This window comes from Pseudophryne corroboree, chromosome 9 (genome assembly GCF_028390025.1).
Source record: "Pseudophryne corroboree isolate aPseCor3 chromosome 9, aPseCor3.hap2, whole genome shotgun sequence".
In the NCBI taxonomy this organism is placed as follows: Eukaryota; Metazoa; Chordata; class Amphibia; order Anura; family Myobatrachidae; genus Pseudophryne; species Pseudophryne corroboree.
Genome location: NC_086452.1, coordinates 185,827,648 through 185,847,705, shown reverse-complemented (window position 1 = coordinate 185,847,705; position 20,058 = coordinate 185,827,648). Strand labels below are relative to the sequence as shown.

Genomic DNA, 20,058 nt, shown 5'->3' with positions numbered 1-20,058 from the left:
AGGCATTTTGCGCATGCACAGTAGAGAAATTGCTGGGAAAATGTCTGTGGCACCATTTTCCCAGAGATCTGCACTTGCACATTAGAGTGTGAGCGCTCTAGTGCTCAGATTCTACAGCGCTGCCGGCAGAGAGGACGGGCCTGGACAGAGGAGGCTGCACACTTGCATTCTGATAGAAAGTGCAGAGCATTTTGCACATATGTGGAGTCCTCAAAACATGTTTCTTCTCTGCATCTCATTTAACCTTTTAATAAGGAAACATCTGTGGTTGTTTTTATGAATCTGTGAACAACCAAGTTTAAATTAAATTTCCTACCAAAGCTAGGTAAGTCACTATATATTATTAAACATTAGTAATAATTGTATATATTGTGGATATCAGTATTTAGGTAACAGATCTAGAAAAAGCTATACATAACACAGTACAGAACAGAAGACTAGAGAGTTTAAAGATTGTTCCAACAGGACTGACATTTGACAAGTCAATTGGTTTAATGTACAGCAAAGCACGAAGTTCAATAACTAGCTAAAAGCACAGCATGGGTAGTCAGATGTAAGGATACTTGTCGACTTCTGGGATGGTCTTTCCGGGAGAGCAGCAAGGTCAGCTCAACTGGGGGGTGGTGTGGTGATATGGCGCATCAAAGGGGGCAGGTGGAGGAGGAATAATATAAAGGAAGCATTATGGGGGGGGGGGGAGGCCGCGATCACGTCATTGTAGAAAGCCCCCCCCCCCCCCCCCGCTTAACATTACATTGCTGAGATTACTGCCATTATACAGAAGTGGGCATACGATTATGCAATTCACCGAGAATCCGTTCTCGGGATGCCTGCCACCTCTAATGGGCCATTTCCTCAGCGGGAATGGTAGGGCCTCGCCTGTCATAGACTTTTTAACTTTTTACTCCAGAGCTTTGACTCTAAAAATGATAAGAATAATAAAAAGTTTTTTTTTTTTTTTTTTTTTTAATATATTTTTTGTATTTATCATATACTTTATATAGTCAATACTCTGGCTTATACTGGAGTATGAAAGGAAAGACTCTGCCTCACCTGCCTCGCCCCACAGCAGGTCACTGGATGTAAATCATTTTTATGAGACGCCTCTTAGATGTAGCAGTATTCGTCCACTTTAACACTGCACTTATACAGTTGGTGTTGCAGTATATGTCCACTTTAACACTGCACTTATACAGTAGGTGTTGCTTTCACAAGTTCCCTGAAATGCAGACCCTCCAACATGACCCGCCCCACTAGGTACAAAATGCTCTGTTTCTGGACTTCCCTCTTAATTTATGATTTCCATCACCTGCGTTGAACTAGTTAAATGATAAGAAAGCTGTTTCTTCACAGGTGATGGCAATAATAAATTAAGAGGGAATTCCAGAAACAGAGCATTTTGTACCTAGTGGGGCGGGTCATGTTGGAGGGTATGGAAATGCTTACACATAAATACACACTGAGGGCCTAATTCAAGGTTGATTGCAAAATAACATTTTCCCCTAATGGGCAAAAGAACCATGTGCACTGCTGGTGGGACATATATAATATGTACAGAAAGAGTTAGAATGGATTTGGGTGGATTAAATTGTTTCTGTGCAGGGTAAATACTGGCTGTAATCGACCTTGAATTAGGCCCTGTATGTAGATAGAAATGCTTAAACCGTGACTAGAAGAAGTTATCAAGACTGTGTTTGAATGTGAATGTTATTCTCATACAGTTCTTGTGTGCAGACAGTAAAGTAGAGGGCTCTGTCTGTAGGAAGCTCTGAGAGGTGTTGCCAAGATCACACACTCCCTTTCTGCCAGTAACTATCTAGTAATCACATGTAACAACAAGCATTTATGTGCAGCAGGGGCAGCGCCCAGTTTGTTCAGGGTTATAGAAGGAGTGTAAAGGCCTAGCAGCTATGCGAAAGCAGGAAGTACACTAGCAGTTTGGTTGCCATTCAAGTACAAATACAATAAAGTGCAGCGTGCATTGGCGCTCATACCATATGATGAATGACTGGTAATGAGAATGAGTAATTCAAATGAATTTATTGGAACAAAAAATATATATAAAAATTTTTTAAAAACAATGGTACAATCATGCATGATATTGCACTGATTAAAACACAAGGATGTGGACCTACAGACAATGTCTGGAGCAAAGTGACTGTGCATACAGGGAGTAGGATCTCTCACCGTGTTATGGCCCTGCGGTGGGCTAGCTTTCAAGAAAGCAGTTTGCGGTCCAGAGCTGATATAGCCCGGCACCACCGCACAGGGCTTGGATCAGCAAATGAGTCCCGGACAGGTCACTGCTCCACTGCTCCAGATATGATGAATTTTCCGTTGACAACGCGTTTCGGTAGGTATATCCTACCTTTTTCAAGTCAGTGATAGTTCTGTTGTGGGCTGTTGGGGTTTTTATATCCAATACCCTGATTTCTATTAGTGTCACCTGTAGTTTAGAGGCGGACTGGTGTTTCTCCGGCGTGTGTAGCCGGAAGTGACGCATCCTGCGTTCCAGCACACCCCGGAAATTGATATGGTGTGCGTTCCATGTCACTCCGGCTTTTCCGGAAGTACCGCACCTTGCGTTCCAGCGATAACCGGAAGTTGACATCGCAGGCATTCTATTCCTTCTGAGAGTGGAATCTTAAATAAAAAGTCCACCACGGTCATGATGTCTTTCGTTTATACATATCCCAAAACAGGGGTTATAAATAAACTGCCTGTGATGAATAATTCTATTCCCAAACTGGCGCTATCGTGAATGAGTCATCATTCTCCATCTTTGTTAAGGGAACGAACACGTCATTTTCCAATTCTTTAAATTGCGATTCTCATTCCATAATAACTTTTATATTCCAGAGAGTAACCCACTCTGACCAAGCTCAGTGGTACTTCGTATTCCCACTTAGTCCTTCCCTAATACCCGAGTGGGTTTACTCCAATATTCACGGGATTTCATATGGAATTTCATAGTCGTGCAGAAAATGACATGTAGGATTAGAAGATAAAAAGAGAAAAATTAAAACATGCAATTAAAATATTAATCAAGAATATAAAATTAATTATTAATTAGTTGATTAATAAATTAATCTAAAAACCACTTGAGTTCGAAATCAGAGTTATGACCATTAGGTTTCAAGGAATTGAGATCGAATATCCAGCGCATCTCACTCTGCGCTAACCGTTTTTCCAGATCCCTATTTCTCCAATTGGTTTTTATTTGCTGGATACCTAGATACCTGATTATATTTCCCTCACATTTTTTATGTACTTGGCCAAAATGTTCCGAGAATGGGTGACTCTCCAGGCCTTTGCGGATGTTGTAGATATGTTCCGCCATTCTAGTTTTTAAAGGCCTGGAGGTTTTCCCCACGTATATAAGCCCACATTTACATTCTAGGAGGTATATTACGTTCCTTGAATTACATATGACAAAATCTCTGATTTTGTATTTTTTTCCATTCACTGTAAAATCAGTCGTTTTCCTTGGGAGATCTTTTTTGTATGTGGTTCTGCACATTAGACATGCTCCACACCTATGAAAACCCTGATTGCATGTCCTAACCAGGGATTTGTCTGGTAGACTACTTTTCACCAGACAATCCTTTAGGGATTTAGCTTTTTTATAAATGAACATTGGTTTATTGGGAAGGATTTTTCCAATAACCGGGTCATCCTGTAGGATCCTCCAGTTTTGTTTGAAGATTCGTTCGATTCTTTTGTGATGCGCCCCATATTTGGTTACAAAAGCCCATTCATAGGGATTGTCTCTTGTTTCCTTTGGCATTTTTTCTAATAATAATGTCTTCCTATCTATTTGGGTTACATGTTCTTCTGCCTTCTCTAGGATAGATTCAGGGTATCCCTTTTCCCGAAAGCGGTCTCCCATCTCTTTTAATTGAATACCTTTCAAGTACGTAAAGAAGCCAGGCAAGTAACAGTGCTTGTTGTGACTGTGCAGCAGTGTACTAACACTAGCAGTAGCATGACTTGCAGTTACATATTGTGTTATATCATATGTATCCTGTATGCTATTGTTCTGCAAAGGCATGTTATATTGTAACTTATCTGGAAAGAGAAAGAATTGCTTATGAGGTATGATTAAAGGTAATTAAATGATGATAATTGCATTTAGTATTTTATTTGTGTAATTGGAAAAATGAATTACCAGAGCATGCACAGGATTTCCTTGCAGAGAGAACCCCATAGCTCTGTATGCTTCCATAGTAAGCAGTGTGTATGTGACACAGAGCTGAGAGTTAGTTGTATGTAATGTTTTGTTACAGAAAAATCCCACCTGTACTTATCAGATATTAATCTGAGGTTCCTGATCTGGGGAGAGCAGACACAAGGATTTGTCATATCCTGCTGTGTAAGACATCTGTGCTCATACGCTTGTAGTTTTATATATTTTGGGAGTTAATGAAAACAGTAATTAGACTCTGAGCTTTGCCCCGTAGCTCAGTGGTCCCCATACTCAGGGCCTGACCCAGAGGTGGACGCATATGTCGCTGCATCTTTGTACAGGCATTGATGAGATTCTGGAGAGTCTGCCTGATGTGACAACCATTTAAAAGGCAAAACCAAACTGAGTTGTCTCCTGCACAGAACTGGTTTGAAAACTTTATTATAAGACTTTTTGAGTATGTGCACATATTATCAGGTGCCCTGAAGGTGATCGGTATGCGTGGACGGCGGACAGGATTCCGGCGAGGTATGTATTCTAACTACCCCTCTAACCCTCCCTTACCACAGCCTAACCCTCCTCCTTAGTACCAAAACCTAACCACCCCACCCCCCTGTTGGGATTCCAGTGTTGGGGATTCTGGCATCCGTGTTCTGACAGGTGTCGGGATTCTGATGTCAGTATTCTGGCTACCAGGATCCTGACAGCTGGTATCTTGAACATATACCCCCTGAATAGTCTAGTTTGTCCTTAGGTAACACATTGGGTTTATTAAGCCTTTGTGTTTAGCTTAAAACACTTGCGCCGCTAGCAGGTGTTATTGGTTCACTTAAGGCACAGCAGGTGTAGGCACATAACTGACACATGAGATTATGGGGGTCTATTCATGAAGCAGTGAAAAGTGTGGAGAAGAGAGCCAGTGGAGAAGTTGCCCCTGACAACCAATCAGCATTGAAGTAACATTTATATACTATACAATTGTACGGAGCAGCTGATTGGTTGCCATGGACAACTTCTCCACAGGTTCACTTCTCCACTGTTTTCACTACTTCATGAATAGACCCTTCATAGCAGTGGCGTGCGGTGAGGTCAGTGGCTGGTGAGGCACTGCAGCCATAATGTCCGCCGAGTCCTGCCAACGACACCTACCACCGCGGAACCAATGCCCGCTACTGTCCCTGAGCCAATGCCCGCTACCCCCACCATCCCTGAACCCCGCTACCCCCGCCACTAATGGCCACCACCCCCGCCAATAGCTTACAAAATCGGCCACCATCAACTGCCCAGGCCCCCCGCCGCTAATTCGCATCTCAGTCCAATACCGTCGCTGTCAATGCCTGAAGCCAACCTGCTCATAAAACTTGTGATGAGCAGGCGGCTAATATATTGTACATTTTTATAAAATAAATATCAGTGTTTGGGACTGGGGAGGGAGTGGGAGGAGGACATGAATGCAATTTTGTTGTCCAGGGCTTCCATAACTTAATAGCGCCGTTGGTGCGGCGCTATTAAGTTAATGGAAGTCCTGGACAACAAAATAGGGAGAGGGTGACGCCAGGTAGAAGATGACAGCAGTGGGCGAGAGGGAGAGGGTGACAGCAGTGGGTGATAGAGAGATGGTGATGCCAGGGAGACGGTGACTGGGAGAGGGTGATGACAGGGAGCGGGTGACAGCAGTCTGTGACAGGCAGAGGGTGACACCAGTGAGAAGGTGACAGGAAGAGTGTGACGCCAGGGAGAGGGTGACAGCAGCGGGTGACGGGGAGTGACGCCAGGGAGAGTGTGACAGGGAGTGACGCCAGGGAGAGGGTGACAGCAGTGGGTGACAGGGAGTGACACCTGGGAGAGGGTGACAGCAGCGGGTGACAGGGAGTGATGCCAGGGAAAGGGTGACAGGGAGTGATGCCAGGGAAAGGGTAACAGCAGCAGGTAACAGGGAGTGACGCCAGGGAGAGGGTAACAGCAGCAGGTAACAGGGAGTGACGCCAGGGAGAGGGTGACAGCAGCGGGTGACAGGGAGTGACGCCAGTGAGAGGGTGACAGCAGCGGGTGACAGGGAGTGACGCCAGGGAGAGGGTGACAGGGAGTGACGCCAGGGAGAGGGTGACAGCAGCGGGTGAGAGGGAGTGACACCAGGGAGAGGGTGACAGCAGCGGGTGACTGGGAGTGAATCTAGGGAGATGGTGACAGCAGCGGGTGACATGGAGTGATGCCTGGGAGAGGTTGACAGCAGCGGGTGACAGGGAGTGACGCCAGGGAGAGGGTGACAGCAGCGGGTGACACGGAGTGATGCCTGGGAGAGGGTGACAGCAGCCGGTGACAGGGAGTGACGCCAGGGAAAGGGTGACAGCAGCGGGTGACAGGGAGTGACGCCTTGGGGACCTGCGCGGGATACCCCCCCCCCCCCCCCCTCACCCCTCCAGTACCTCTACCCCTGTAGCTGGACTGCACCCACCTGTGACACCTGCAGGTACCCGCGTCCAGGTTCTCCACCGGGCTGTGATCCGACAGTCTCCCGTAGACTCCAATGATGGCTCCCAGGGCCTCTCCAGTACTTTGCAGCTGGGGAGGGCAAAAGCTTCACCGCCACCCGGAACTGGCCGCGGGATCATGGTGCACTCCCCGTCCGTGGAACACTGGCAGCACTCAGAATCAGTCATGCAGCTGCTGGTGGAGAGGATGAAGGAGAGAGTTTCACTCTCGAGCGCTGCGCAACCTGACCGCACATGTTTCAAGAGATGCTGGGCTATTTCTCCTGCGCTCCTACAGTATGTGTTCGGCCGAGGACCCGCCCACTGGAAGCATCAGAGCATGCCTAGCGCCGGGGCTTTCTGTTATTCTGCCTGATCTGCTGGAGGTGAGCGGCGGAGCTGCAGTGGCGGAGTGGGGACGTGGTGGGATGGGGCGGGAGCCGAGTAGATCATTTAAAAAAAAAAATTGGATGCAGCGGCGTGACGGGTACAGGGGAGCGGCGGGACCCACAGGCATCTTGGGCCCCATAGCAGCCGCTTCCCTGCACCTATGGTAGTTACGCCACTGGAACTGTCCCTGCATACACTTCCCTGGTCCGGCAGCACCCCCCTCTACCGCATCTGCCATTGTGCAGGGGGACAGGCTGCGGGATGGGCTAGGGGACGGGCGGGCGGGGACGGCCACACATTCACGAAATGACAGAGGGTATGTCCACTGACCAATCAGCAACCTGACTAAGTGACAGGGGCGTGCTTTCATATGGGCTGAAAGCACGCCCCTGTCAAAGCGGCACTTGTACTATGTGCCGCTTACAGGGATTTTTTCAACGGGTTTTCTCTGCTCAATGCTTGGCCCCGCCCCCCACTTCCAGCCCTTTCACACAAACAGCGGGAGGCACCGAGAGCAGTGCCTCCGAAACCCTTTTAAAACTATTTTTTAAAAGGATAATAATGATTTAAATAATATAAAAGCTGAAGAAGATACATATGACACAGAATGTGTCATAAGTATCTTCTTTGTATTATTTTAATCATTGATGACAGGGGAGCCTCCCCTGACTGCACGTCCCTGACCCTTATGTTACCTATGGCAAGGAATGTTTGAAGCAAGTACATACAGTATGCTTAGACAGTCTTTGAAGAAACATAACATATCTATGGTTTGAACAAACGGTCACAGGGGCAAATGTATCAAATCTTGTGGAGAGATAAAACAACAGCCAAGGGGACACGGTGCACTAATTCGGGTTCCCGGTCACTCTATAAAGAAAACTACACCAAAAAACCATTAAAAACTCATGTCGACCTTTTCACCTGTCGACCTAAAGACCCTGTCGACCTAGTTACTGTCAACCAATAGTGGTCGACCTAGTTACTATCTACCTTCCATACCACACCCGAATTAGGATTGCAAGTTTTGAACAGGAGCGCTGAGTAATATTTGTCTGTTTTTGCTAATGTATGAAGCTGGCTCACCTGATGATGTGTGTCTGGGTTCCATAATGGACTCCAACAATGAGGTGCTGGAGTTTGCATCAGGAAACCGGTTACTCTTACTGGGAGAGCTATCCTTCGTGATTTTCTTCACGCATACAGCATTAATAGATGTTGTATTTGCAATGAGTGGTGGGATGCAATGCACTGAAAATGAGCTGTGTCATGCCCTTGGTCTGTGGATTTAAGTGATCGTGCTGGGAGGTACAGTAACTGAGGGGGGCAATTTTACTAAAATTCTGAAGGATCAAGTCTTGATGAGCTGGCGAAGGTCTGCAAGCCTCAAGGATAGACTTGTTAATAGTCACTTTGAGGCGAGACCACCTAAACAACCAGCCATTAAGGGCAGTTTCCCGTGTGGCAATTGCAAAGTCTGTAGACATATATTACACAAGGATTCGATCACGGATAAATACGGGTTGACCCAACCTATAATGGACTTCTTCAATTGCAAGACAAAAAATGTCATTTACTGTATAACCTGCCCCTGCCATATTTATTATGTAGGAATGACCTCAAGACTGCTCAAGCAACGAGCGCTGGAGCATATAGGTACAATTAGGAACTTTGAATCTGACGCCAAAAAACTTAGACCTTTAACTACGGTGGCCAAGCACTTTTATAAAGAACATCACGGCTCCTCAGACGACCTACGGATTTTTGGTTTGGAAAAGGTACAGCTGGGCCTGAGAGGCGGAGATCTCAATAGGGAACTCTTGAAAAAAGAGACCAAATGGATCTTTAAACTCGGATCTCTCTCGCCAAGGGGACTCAATGAAAATATTAATTATGGAGCGTTTCTAACCACCTAAAGAGCTTTTTGAACTTCCGCCCCTTTTTTTATGTGGGGTAAACTTTTGTATTTTTTCCCCCCTCTCTTTTTTTTTCTCTCATTAAACCCTCTCTCTCTCTTTTTTTTTTTTTTTTTCCTTTTTTCTTCCCCTTTTTTCTTTCCTTCTTAATCTTATTAGAAACTATTATGTACATACATGTCTCAAGAAACGTGTATGCTATCGAAGTTGTGTTCTATAGACATCCATACATAGAATAATCAGATATTGTGTATCAATACATGTAAATTGGATACAATTCCTTTTTTCACACTATAGAAAGTTTAAATCTTCAATAATTAAACCATTTCATCATTAATATCAGTGACACCTTTGGGAATCACTATTCAGTCTCAGTTTAATTATCAATTGCATCATCGTAATATATTTATTTATTTACACAATTTATACCTTACTTCTTAGTTCCCCATTTATATTTAGATTTAGATTTTCATCTATATTGATATTTAGATTTATTTTTTATTTTTTACATTTATCCTTCCCTTCGTTTAAAATCAGCCTTATAATTATTATTATTATTATTATTTTTATGTTGCACATTAATAGCCTTTTTTATTTTATTTTTATTTTATCCTTATTTCCAATCAGTATATATGTAGTGATTATCTTAATCAAGCTTGGTTAACTGGCGACATGCCACTGCCCCATTCTTAATTGGATTTGAATTTACAGAGTCTTAATTATGATTGGCTACGGTCAGTATATAGGTACAAAGCAGCAGGACCACAATATGATCCATGGTGAACAAGCCCGGCTAGGGTGAAACGTACGTCCAGCCTTCAGTTTCATTCTGACGTCCTTTCCGGGATTCCCGTGAAGCGCACACGGGCCCGGACTCGTAGGCAACCAGAGACATGTATCAAACCTACGGCAGCAACGCGGTTCAACAGGAGGACTATACACCACTCTTATAGGTATTTCGTCGCGCACTCATTGCGAGACGGGAGTGGGTTTTTCCCTGCAATGACAAATTGTTAACAGGGTCACCCCTCCCCGCTTCCCGACAACAGCAAGTAACGCCACTATCTTTCTTCATAACCGTTCCGGCCGCTGACTCTCTCACCTCCCATTCACTGTGGCGATTTTTTCACATATGGGAAGGCAGCAGAAGTTAGCGGACGAACGGCACGGGTACTGTCACTGTCTCTCCACATTAATGTAAGTTTATTGATAGAAATCAGCCAGTATACAAATTAATCTTAATTTCTGCTGTGGAGTTTGCTATTCAGGTACTTGTTGAAGTAATTGGGTCATTAAGCAATTGTATTGTATTCCATGCATGCGCCAGACTATTTATACACACAAGTCGTTTTCTTGTGTGACTATCAGCTATAAATTTCTGCTGTGGAGTTTGCTATTCAGATACTTGTTGAAGTAATTGGGTCATTAAGCAATTGTATTGTATTCCATGCATGCGCCAGACTATTTATACACACAAGTCGTTTTCTTGTGTGACTATCAGCTATAAAATAATTATTGTTATTCATCTATAATTAGATCAACGAGGATACTAATTAAGATATTTCTGTCATGTTTTGAATTCATTGCAGTGATTTAGCTAATGGTCTGGATCACAAGTACCATGCCTTTGCCTACTTGATATACTATTTTATTTGTCTATAATTTTCACCTAGCATCTAATTAATTAATTTCCCTCCATAAAGTATTGCTCAAGGCAATTATTCAATTAAATTGCATCCTGTGTCAAGAGTACAGGGATTATCATCTGTACTCTCAGACATATCACTTGATACAGAGGCTGCTACAAACTATTTAATTTTAGACACATTGCTATATTGGAGGAGCATATCATATTGTATTCACCATAGAATCATGTTTGTTTGTTCTTTAGGGTTGTACCAATAGGTACATTTTTGCCCTTCTTCTATACACATAATTTTAAATTTATTGAAATAAAATGTAATTTTTAAACAATATAATTTTTTTTTGTTGAAAGAGTGCCCCCACAAAGAGGCTTTTTTCTTTTGTTCCCTATTTCTTTGTAGGGACAATTCTCATTTTTTGCGACTATATTAACACCTCAGGGGTTGCACCACCAACGTATATATAATTTTTCTAACTACATTATGTCAATGACTATTTAAAACTGTTGGTTTATCGCTATTAAACAAAATTATTCCTTGCGGTGCAGGCAAACTCAATCTCTTGCTTCACATTATCTTAGACCGTAAAGCTATACCTCTAAATACACTTTCACCGTGGAGCCGCTATGGCCGCTAGACCGAACACACGTGCTACACACTTTGTACGCTATTTGCGTACAGAGTCCCACACGTGGTACGTATTTGGCGTACACACGCCGCGCTGAGTGTACAGAGTACGCACAGCGCACGCACACACAATTGATAACCTTTAAACCTTGATAGTGATACAATGCAATGATATGATTACACTTTAAACCCTTAGCAGCAAAGTACTGCAACGATGTTATACCTTAAACCTTACGTAGCGCTGACAGTATAAAGTACCCGCAGTGTGTACACCTTATCAAGACTTATAAACCTTATACAGATAAATATACTTTAAAACCCTTGCAGGAAAGTGAAGACACAACACCGATTTGTAGTTGAAATCACAGGGTTCTAAGGCCACCGTGGATTATTCCAAAAGGTAAAATAGTACAAATCATACACTACAGGCTAACAAGATAAATCTAAACAGAATAATGGCTACAGAGAATGTACATACGTGAGAATGTTCGCAAGCGCAACCCGGCCAGTTCTCCGCTCGTCACATAGATAGCGTTCAGAGTCTTCTGACCAGTCAGGCAACAATGGGCTTTTTATACACAACTTACATACACAATACAATGGTCACTGTAATCGCATTGTCCATTGGACACAGAGATGTGTCTTTTCATTACAGGAGAGGTCATAGGTTGATTTGAAAAGGTGGGCGATGTCTTTCCCCAACTGCTCTGGTGGGTGGTATCCACTGGATTCCCGCCGCATACATAATATACAGTAAATACAGTTAATATCTATATTCTACTGTTGCACATAACTATAAGCTGGAACATGCGATAATTCTCTAACAAACACCGGAATGTTACTCTTAAAATACCCTACAGCTGGATACTAGACATCACCTTCCAACCTTTATCTGACCCTTCCTATCATGCAAAGGCGAATCCCTTAGTCCTGGAACTGTTTAAACTATTAATACTCGCTGATGTGGTGCAGGGGAGCTAAGGGTACAAAATGCACTATTTTGGTTAATTATGTAATGTTCTAATAACCCTCTACACGCTCAGAAACTCAGCCGTAAATACCCATACCACGCGCATGATCGCAGGAGCGTTCCTACGCAAATTGCGGATATGTGCACGCACGGCGGACTGAGTGCACGCGCAGCGGGCATGTGCATGGGGTTAGTACAGGGTATATGCATTACAATATTTTTCGACTTTGACAGTCCACCCTTTGGCAATCAACAATAACTGCCACTATCTAAACATTAAACAGGAAAAATATACAATACAATATCTACAGATGGTTGGATAAAAATATACAATACATTATCCATAAATGGTTGGATGGTAGGAGGAGAGGTGTAGGCGGGAAATGTATGACCTAGTGGGATAGTAAAAGCATGTATGTATGAAATCCATGTCTGAGGGGCATGTATCATCGTGCCGTTTATGTTCTAGATAAGCTTCGAGGTATTGCGAAGTATACATTAAATCCTTCTCATCCCATATTAAGGGTCTGTAAGTGGGCCAACAAACACTGCCAAGCTCTTTTCGGCTTCTTGTTCCAACACATGGGGTGCACATTTAGTTGATGATACATGGAGGGGGATCACATGTGAATGCTAATATGTGGATATCACCTGTCGACTATGTGTGCCACTACCTGAAGGTTGTAGAGATGAGGATAAGACACATATGTACAATACAATTCACATAACATTTTCGTAATCATTCTTGGATGTTGATTGAAGTCTTCTCTGGATGGGTGTGTTTTTGCTGAGGGAAAACAAAGGAGAAACGGGTGAAAGAAACGGACCGTGGAATCACGTTTTATCACAACATTGTCTCTATTGATGGGTCATAAATTAAATCAGTTGCTGTACCAATGCCCCCGCTCCTCAAACTCATCACTTTGGTACCGTGCTTGCGCCGCGTTAAAATTCGAACACACCTAAATATCAAACCAATCATTATGACAACTCCCAGGATACAAAGGAGAAACTTTCCTACACTCACGATAACATTTTGAGCCCATTCTCCTAAACCTGAGACCCAATTGCGTGGGTTCAACCATGAGACCCAGCCGGTCAGTTCATTACTCACAGCAGTAAGGGTAAGGTTGTGTCTCCTCCGGAACTCCCACTTCAATTGCAAGATATCGTCCATCTTTTGATCTATGACCTCGGTTGGGTCATCAGTGCTGTTTGTAATGTACGTGCAGCACTTCACACCATACTGAGTTGCCAAGGTGACACGGGATCCGGACTGAAAGTCGACAGTAACTAGGTCGACAATGTCTAGGTCGACCACTATTGGTCGACAGTAACTAGGTCGACAGGGTGTCTAGGTCGACAGGGTCTTTAGGTCGACATGTTCTAGGTCGACAGGTCAAAAGGTCGACATGAGTTTTTCACAATTTTTTTCTTTTTTTTGAACCTTTTCATACTTAATGATCCACGTGGACTACGATTGGAATGGTAATCTGTGCCGAGCAAAGCGGTAGCGGAGCGAAGGCAGCATGCCCGAAGCATGGCGAGCGAAGCGAGCCATGCGAGGGGACGCGGTGCACTAATTGGGGTTCCCGGTCACTCTACGAAGAAAACAACACCAAAATAACATTAAAAACTCATGTCAAACTTTTGACCTGTCGACCTAGAACATGTCGACCTAAAGACCCTGTCGACCTAGACACCCTGTCGACCTAGTTACTGTCGACCAATAGTGGTCGACCTAGACATTGTCGACCTAGTTACTGTCGACTTTCATTACCACACCCGGTGACACAGTACCCGCCTGTCACCGCTGTGATATAATTGAGAACCATCCTGTGCTGGATCAGTTCCGTTTTGTAAGCTTGCAACTCCCTCCCTGTATACCTGAAGGTGTCATCATACATCTCGGTGATATTATCTATTAGGTTTGCTAGCGCGTGGATATACCTATAATTTATAATTCCTCTGGCGGTACGGGTGATGTCTAATGTGAGTAGGAATTGAATCCCGGTGGATTCGTGGATCAAATCAGAGGCTGCGTGCTCTGTCCTATCTATAAGGTGTCTCTTAACGATGTGTTCGTAGTGAGTATGAGTGTAAGGAGCTTGAGCATTGCGGTGAACGTCTTTCATCTTATTATGGGTTATGGTCATAACTTCTGGCAACACTTCCAATGTAACACAATCCCTCTGAGTTTGGGGCAAGCCACTTATACGCCTTCCTCCCGCATATGAAATATGCATCATCGGGGAGAACATATGGGACAGAATATGACATTACCATATTGCAAACCTTCCAAGTGAAAAATCCTATCCCTAACTCTCTCATCTGTTCAGTACACGTATAAGGCTGTATGATATGCGCACAGTACCCTGGTGATACTTCTCCAACCCGCATGGTCCTACTTCCTAGAGTGTACCTATACCGAAAATACCTTCCACCGTCGGCTATTTGGCGTATAAGTTCAGAGTCTACGGGTATTCTGTCGGCTCTGTGTGAAAATGCCATGGTTTGGTTATTCCGTGTCACTTCCCAATTTCCCGGCTTTCGGGAATTGGAAATGTTGAAACATACTAAGGATCTATCCACATGATATTGGTGGAGCTTCAAACTAGGGGGCCTAAAAATATAAAATTTCTTGTCCACCGGTCTCCCACCCCGTAATTCTAGTACCTCATTTATTGTTAAAGGATACGGTACTAGTCCTGACTTGCTCTGACCTTGAGGTACTTGTGAGCACACCCAGCATTCTGTTTGGTTTAAAACCTTACCCACTAATGAGTGATAATCACTCAATGGATGACGGTCCATGTTGATATTAAGGCTGGACTGACATCTCTGGATGCACCCGTCCTCAACTATGTTTTCACAGTTTCTACAAATACAATTTTCCTTAGCCAATAACCCTTCACAGGGCCTCCTAGTTTCTTGACTACCAGATCGTTTTCTGATACTCGCCTTTGCTCGGTGGATGTGTTGCTCTTGGAATTCTACAAATCCGTCCTTGCCATCAGAACCCATTCCAGATCCTTTCTCGACCTCTCTGGTACTCTCACCGAAACAGACTGCTCTGGTCAACAACAGGGTCAACAGGAAAACCCGGAATGCAGTCTCTTGGGGTAAGTCCATCTTGTTAAGGGGAGAGAAAAAGGGAGCAAGTAAGGGGGAAAAGAGGGTAATGGGAGATGGGAAAATAATAAAAAGGAAAAAGAAATTTGGTGCGACAACCGCCTCTGGTCTTGTAGTTCTCCGTGCTCAGGTGCCGTGACAACAGTCCTGCCTCTCAACCTTCCCGGAACAGGCACTCCAGTGATACGATTTCCTCTACACTCTGCTCTTTGTCACGGGCTCTCTCTGGGTCAGCGACCTTCTTACAGTGGGACGAGTGGACCCAAGTCTCTCTCTCTGCAACCTTTAATGCTGTCGTGCTGGTTAGTAAGACTTGGTACGGTCCTTCCCACCTGTCAATGAGGCAACCTGAGCGTAGAAAATTTCGAATCATTACATAATCCCCAGGTTCAATGTTATGACAATTACTGTTTGGTAGGTCAGGAATCACCAGCTTTAGATTTCTGTTTTGATTCCTCAACTGCTTGCTCATCTTAACCAAATATTTTACAGTCACCTCATTATTGCATTTCAAATCATCCTGGGGGTCAATCATTACATGGGGTTGTCGACCAAAAAGAATCTCAAAGGGTGATAGTTTAAGGGGGGACCTGGGAGTGGTTCTGATGCTGTACAATACAAGTGGCAAAGCTTCTGGCCACAACAATCCAGTTTCAGCCATCACTTTGCTCAACTTGTTCTTAATAGTGCTGTTTACTCTTTCCACTTTCGCACTTGCCTGTGGGCGGTACGGAGTATGCAGCTTACTATTAATTCCCATCAGTTTGCACATAACCTGAAAGACTTCACCTGTAAAATGGGTACCCCTATCGCTTTCAATTATCCTACGGATACCATATCTGCACGCAAATTCCTGCACTATTTTCTTTGCAGTAAACATAGCAGTATTTGTGGCAGCGGGGAACGCTTCTACCCAATTTGAAAACACGTCAATACAAACTAACACATATTTTAAAATTCTGCAGGGTGGCAACTGTATGAAATCAATTTGTATTACCTGAAAAGGGCCGTCTGTTGGCGGGATATGGGATGATTCTGTTGGTATTGACTTTCCAATATTCTTCCTCAAGCAGATAAGACATGTCATTGCTCTCTTACCCGCATGAGAAGAGAATCCTGGCGCACACCAGTAGGCTCTCACCAGCTTACACATACCCTCTTTGCCCAGATGAGTCAGACCATGTGCTGCCTCAGCTAAGCTTGGAAGATATGCTCTGGGGGCTACTGGCTTACCCTGTCCATCTGTACAGAGTCCTGAGGACTCCTGGCCATATCCTTTTGACCTCCAGACTTCCTTTTCCTGTGGAGAACACAAATTTTGCATTTCACTTAATTTTTGTGTGTTGACGGTATTGAATACCATCAGTTGTGTGATATCTGTCTGTATTGGGGGTGCTGGCTGCTGATTTAGCAGCTTCGTCTGCCCGGCTGTTACCAAGTGACACTGGGTCTTGATTGTAAGTGTGGGCTTTGCACTTGATAACAGCTACTCTGTCAGGTTCCTGTATTGCTGTTAGAAGCCTTTTTATATGGGATGCATGCGCTACAGGTGTGCCAGCTGCCGTCATGAAATTTCTGAGGCACCATAGGGCCCCGAAATCATGCACTACTCCAAAGGCATACCTAGAATCTGCATATATATTGGCTGACTTACCCTTAGCCAATTCACACGCTCTGGTTAGGGCGACCAGCTCAGCAACTTGTGCTGAGTGCTGTGTGCCCAGGGGTTCAGCTTCTATGATACCTTTGTCATCTATGACTGCGTATCCAGTACACAAGTCTCCCGAGTCCGTCTGTCTGTGGCAACTACCGTCAGTGTAAAAAGTAAAATCTACGCTTTCCAGTGGGTTGTCACTAATGTCGGGTCTTGCAGTGAAAGTTTGGTTCAGATATTCCATACAATCATGTGTGTCAGTGTCTGTACTAAATCCTCCTTCACCATCATTCTCATCCTCCACCCTTTGTGTTTGTCCAGGCACACCCGGGAGATAAGTTGCAGGATTTAGTGCGCTGCATCTCCTTATGGTGATGTTTACAGGGGCCATTAGTGCTAATTCCCACCTTGTAAACCGTGCTGATGAGACATGTCTGGTTTGGGCAGAGTTCAGTAAGGCTGACACTGCATGAGGTGTATGGATGGTCAGGTTGTGTCCCAACACTACGTCTTCGCTTTTACTCACTAGCAAAGCTATCGCTGCAACACTTTGCAAGCATGTGGGGAGAGACCGTGCTACGGTGTCCAACTGTGCACTGTAGTAAGCTACCGGCCTGCTGGCATCACCATGTCTCTGGGTTAGGACACCTGCCGCACACCCAGCACTTTCCGTACTGTACAACTCAAAAGGTTTCCCATAATCTGGCATGCCTAATGCAGGTGCCTGTGATAGGCATTGTTTAAGTCTCTCAAATGCCAGTTCGGACTCATCTGTGTGAGAGATCCAATCTGGTTTGTTCGAGGAGACCATTTCCTGCAAAGGTAAAGCCAGTATGGAGAACCCTGGGATCCAGTTTCGGCAGTACCCACACATTCCAAGGAAAGTGCGGATCTGCTGCTGGGTTTGTGGCAGAGTCATGTCGCGAATCGCCTGTATTCTATCAGCGGTGAGATGTCTAAGTCCTTGTGTCAAGCAATGTCCCAAATATTTTACCTTGGTCTGGCACAACTGTAACTTATCCTTTGAAACCTTGTGTCCCGTATTAGAAAGGTGAAACAGAAGCTGTTTCGTGTCTTTCAAGGACGACTCGAGTGAATCTGAACACAGCAGTAAGTCATCTACATACTGTATCCGCTCTCAGGTTGAAAGGATTGTAAACAGTCATGCAAAGCCTGGGAGAAAATACTTGGGCTGTCAATGAAACCCTGGGACAGGCGAGTCCAGGTGTACTGCACTCCCCTGTATGTAAATGCAAACAAATATTGGCTGTCAGGGTGCAAAGGGACCTAAAAGAAAGCAGAACAGAGGTCAATGACAGTGAAAAATTTTACAGTAGGGGGAATTTGCATGAGGATGACAGCTGAATTTGGCACTACAGGGAATTGGCTCTCAACTATCTTGTTTATCCCTCTTAGATCCTGCACTAGCCTGTAACCCCTCCCCCCACTCTTTTTTCACAGGGAAGATGGGACTATTGGCAGTGCTGGACGTCCTAACTAGGATGCCCTGTTGTAGCAAGCGCTCTATGACTGGGTACACTCCTAATTCCACCTCTGGCTTCAGAGGATACTGTGGGATTTTTGGAGCTATCCTACCATCTTTTACTTGCACAACTACAGGAGCTACATTTGCCATCAATCCTGTGTCTTGTCCATCTTTGGTCCAGAGGGATACCGTTATCTGGGAGATCATTTCCTCTACCTTGGATGGACACCTGTCTATAACAGCAGAGTGTGACATTAACCTTTGTGGGGTGTCTAACATATCCTGCACTTCCTGAACATGATTCTCAGGTATATCTAAGAAGACACCCTCAGGAGTACAATATATGACACACCTCATCTTACACAATAAATCTATCCCAAGTAGATTAGTCAGAGCCGATGCAGCTAGCAAAAAGGAGTGCTTGGTCTGCAAAGGCCCTATCGTAATCTCCGCTGGTCTACTTAAAGGGTAGTGTTGCACTACTCCTGTTACCCCCATTGCTGAAATTGTTTTACCCGTGGTTTTCATACCTACCATTGAATTTAACACTGACCTGGCCGCCCCTGTATCTACAAGGAAAGGTAGTGATCTACCAGCTACATCAGCTGTAACCTCGGGTTCATTTTCAAGGCTAGCAATCAACTTCACTGGCTGCAAACTACAGGTGTGGCCTAACCCCTATTGTATGTTGTGACCCTCCCGCAGTGCGCTGGCAGCTACAATATGTGAGGGGGGTAGCTGAGAATTTCCAGAGGTCTGCCAGTACCTCCTAGGTGGGTACCTCCTTGTTTCCCCTGCGTGTGGCTCATAATTCCTCCTGTGCGATCCCTGATCCCAATTACGTGTGTTATGCTGTGAGTCATGTTCTGGTCTAGGGGGTCGATATACGTTATGTGTGCCTTTATAATTACAGTTCCGTGCGTAATGTCCTTCCCTCTAGCAATTATAACATTTTACTACATACGACTTACCATCAGGGGCCTGGGGTTTTGGCTGATGTGGCTTCGTTGTCAGTGCTTTTATACTTACTGTCATCAGCTTATCCCCCTGTGACTCCCTGTGCTTAATGATGTTCCGATCATGCTCGATAGCGGACTCTCTTAATGCAGCCACCGAGATACCTCTCCAGTTAGGTTGAGTGGTTTGTACCCTTGTTCTCAACGTTTCTTTTAAGCCGTCCATTAAAACGGACACAGCTACCTCTCTATGATGTACATTTTCCTTAATGTCCTCGACCCCAGTGTATCTAGCCATTTCCTGCAGTGCTCGATGGAAATATTCAGAAGCAGTTTCACCTTCTTTTTGTCTTTTGGAAAAGATTTTATTCCATTTGACAACAGTAGGGAAATATACTCCTAACTGCAGATTGATCTGTCGTACATTCTCCTGAGTGTATTCATCAGTGAGAGGTACTTCTGCGTCTAATTTACAATCAGCAATGAATTTCACAGGGTCAATATTGGAGGGCAAACATGCCCATAGCACTGTCCGCCAATCTTTGTTTGTGGGTTCGGTGGCGTTTCCTAATTCTCTGATAAACCTCTGACATGCGGCTAGATCCTTTCTGGGATCGGGAAATTCAG

At 44.4% G+C, this 20,058-nt stretch overlaps 1 protein-coding gene across 1 annotated transcript in view; it reads left to right on the top strand.

Moving 5' to 3' along the window:
• Positions 1-1,822: 1,822 nt before the first annotated feature.
• Positions 1,823-20,058, top strand: part of LOC134957827 (flavin-containing monooxygenase 5-like) — a 163,346-nt gene continuing 145,110 nt past the window's right edge. The window contains exon 1 of the mRNA XM_063940026.1: positions 1,823-1,953. The gene's annotated coding sequence lies outside the window, so the exon portion shown is untranslated. The remainder of the gene's footprint in view (positions 1,954-20,058) is intronic.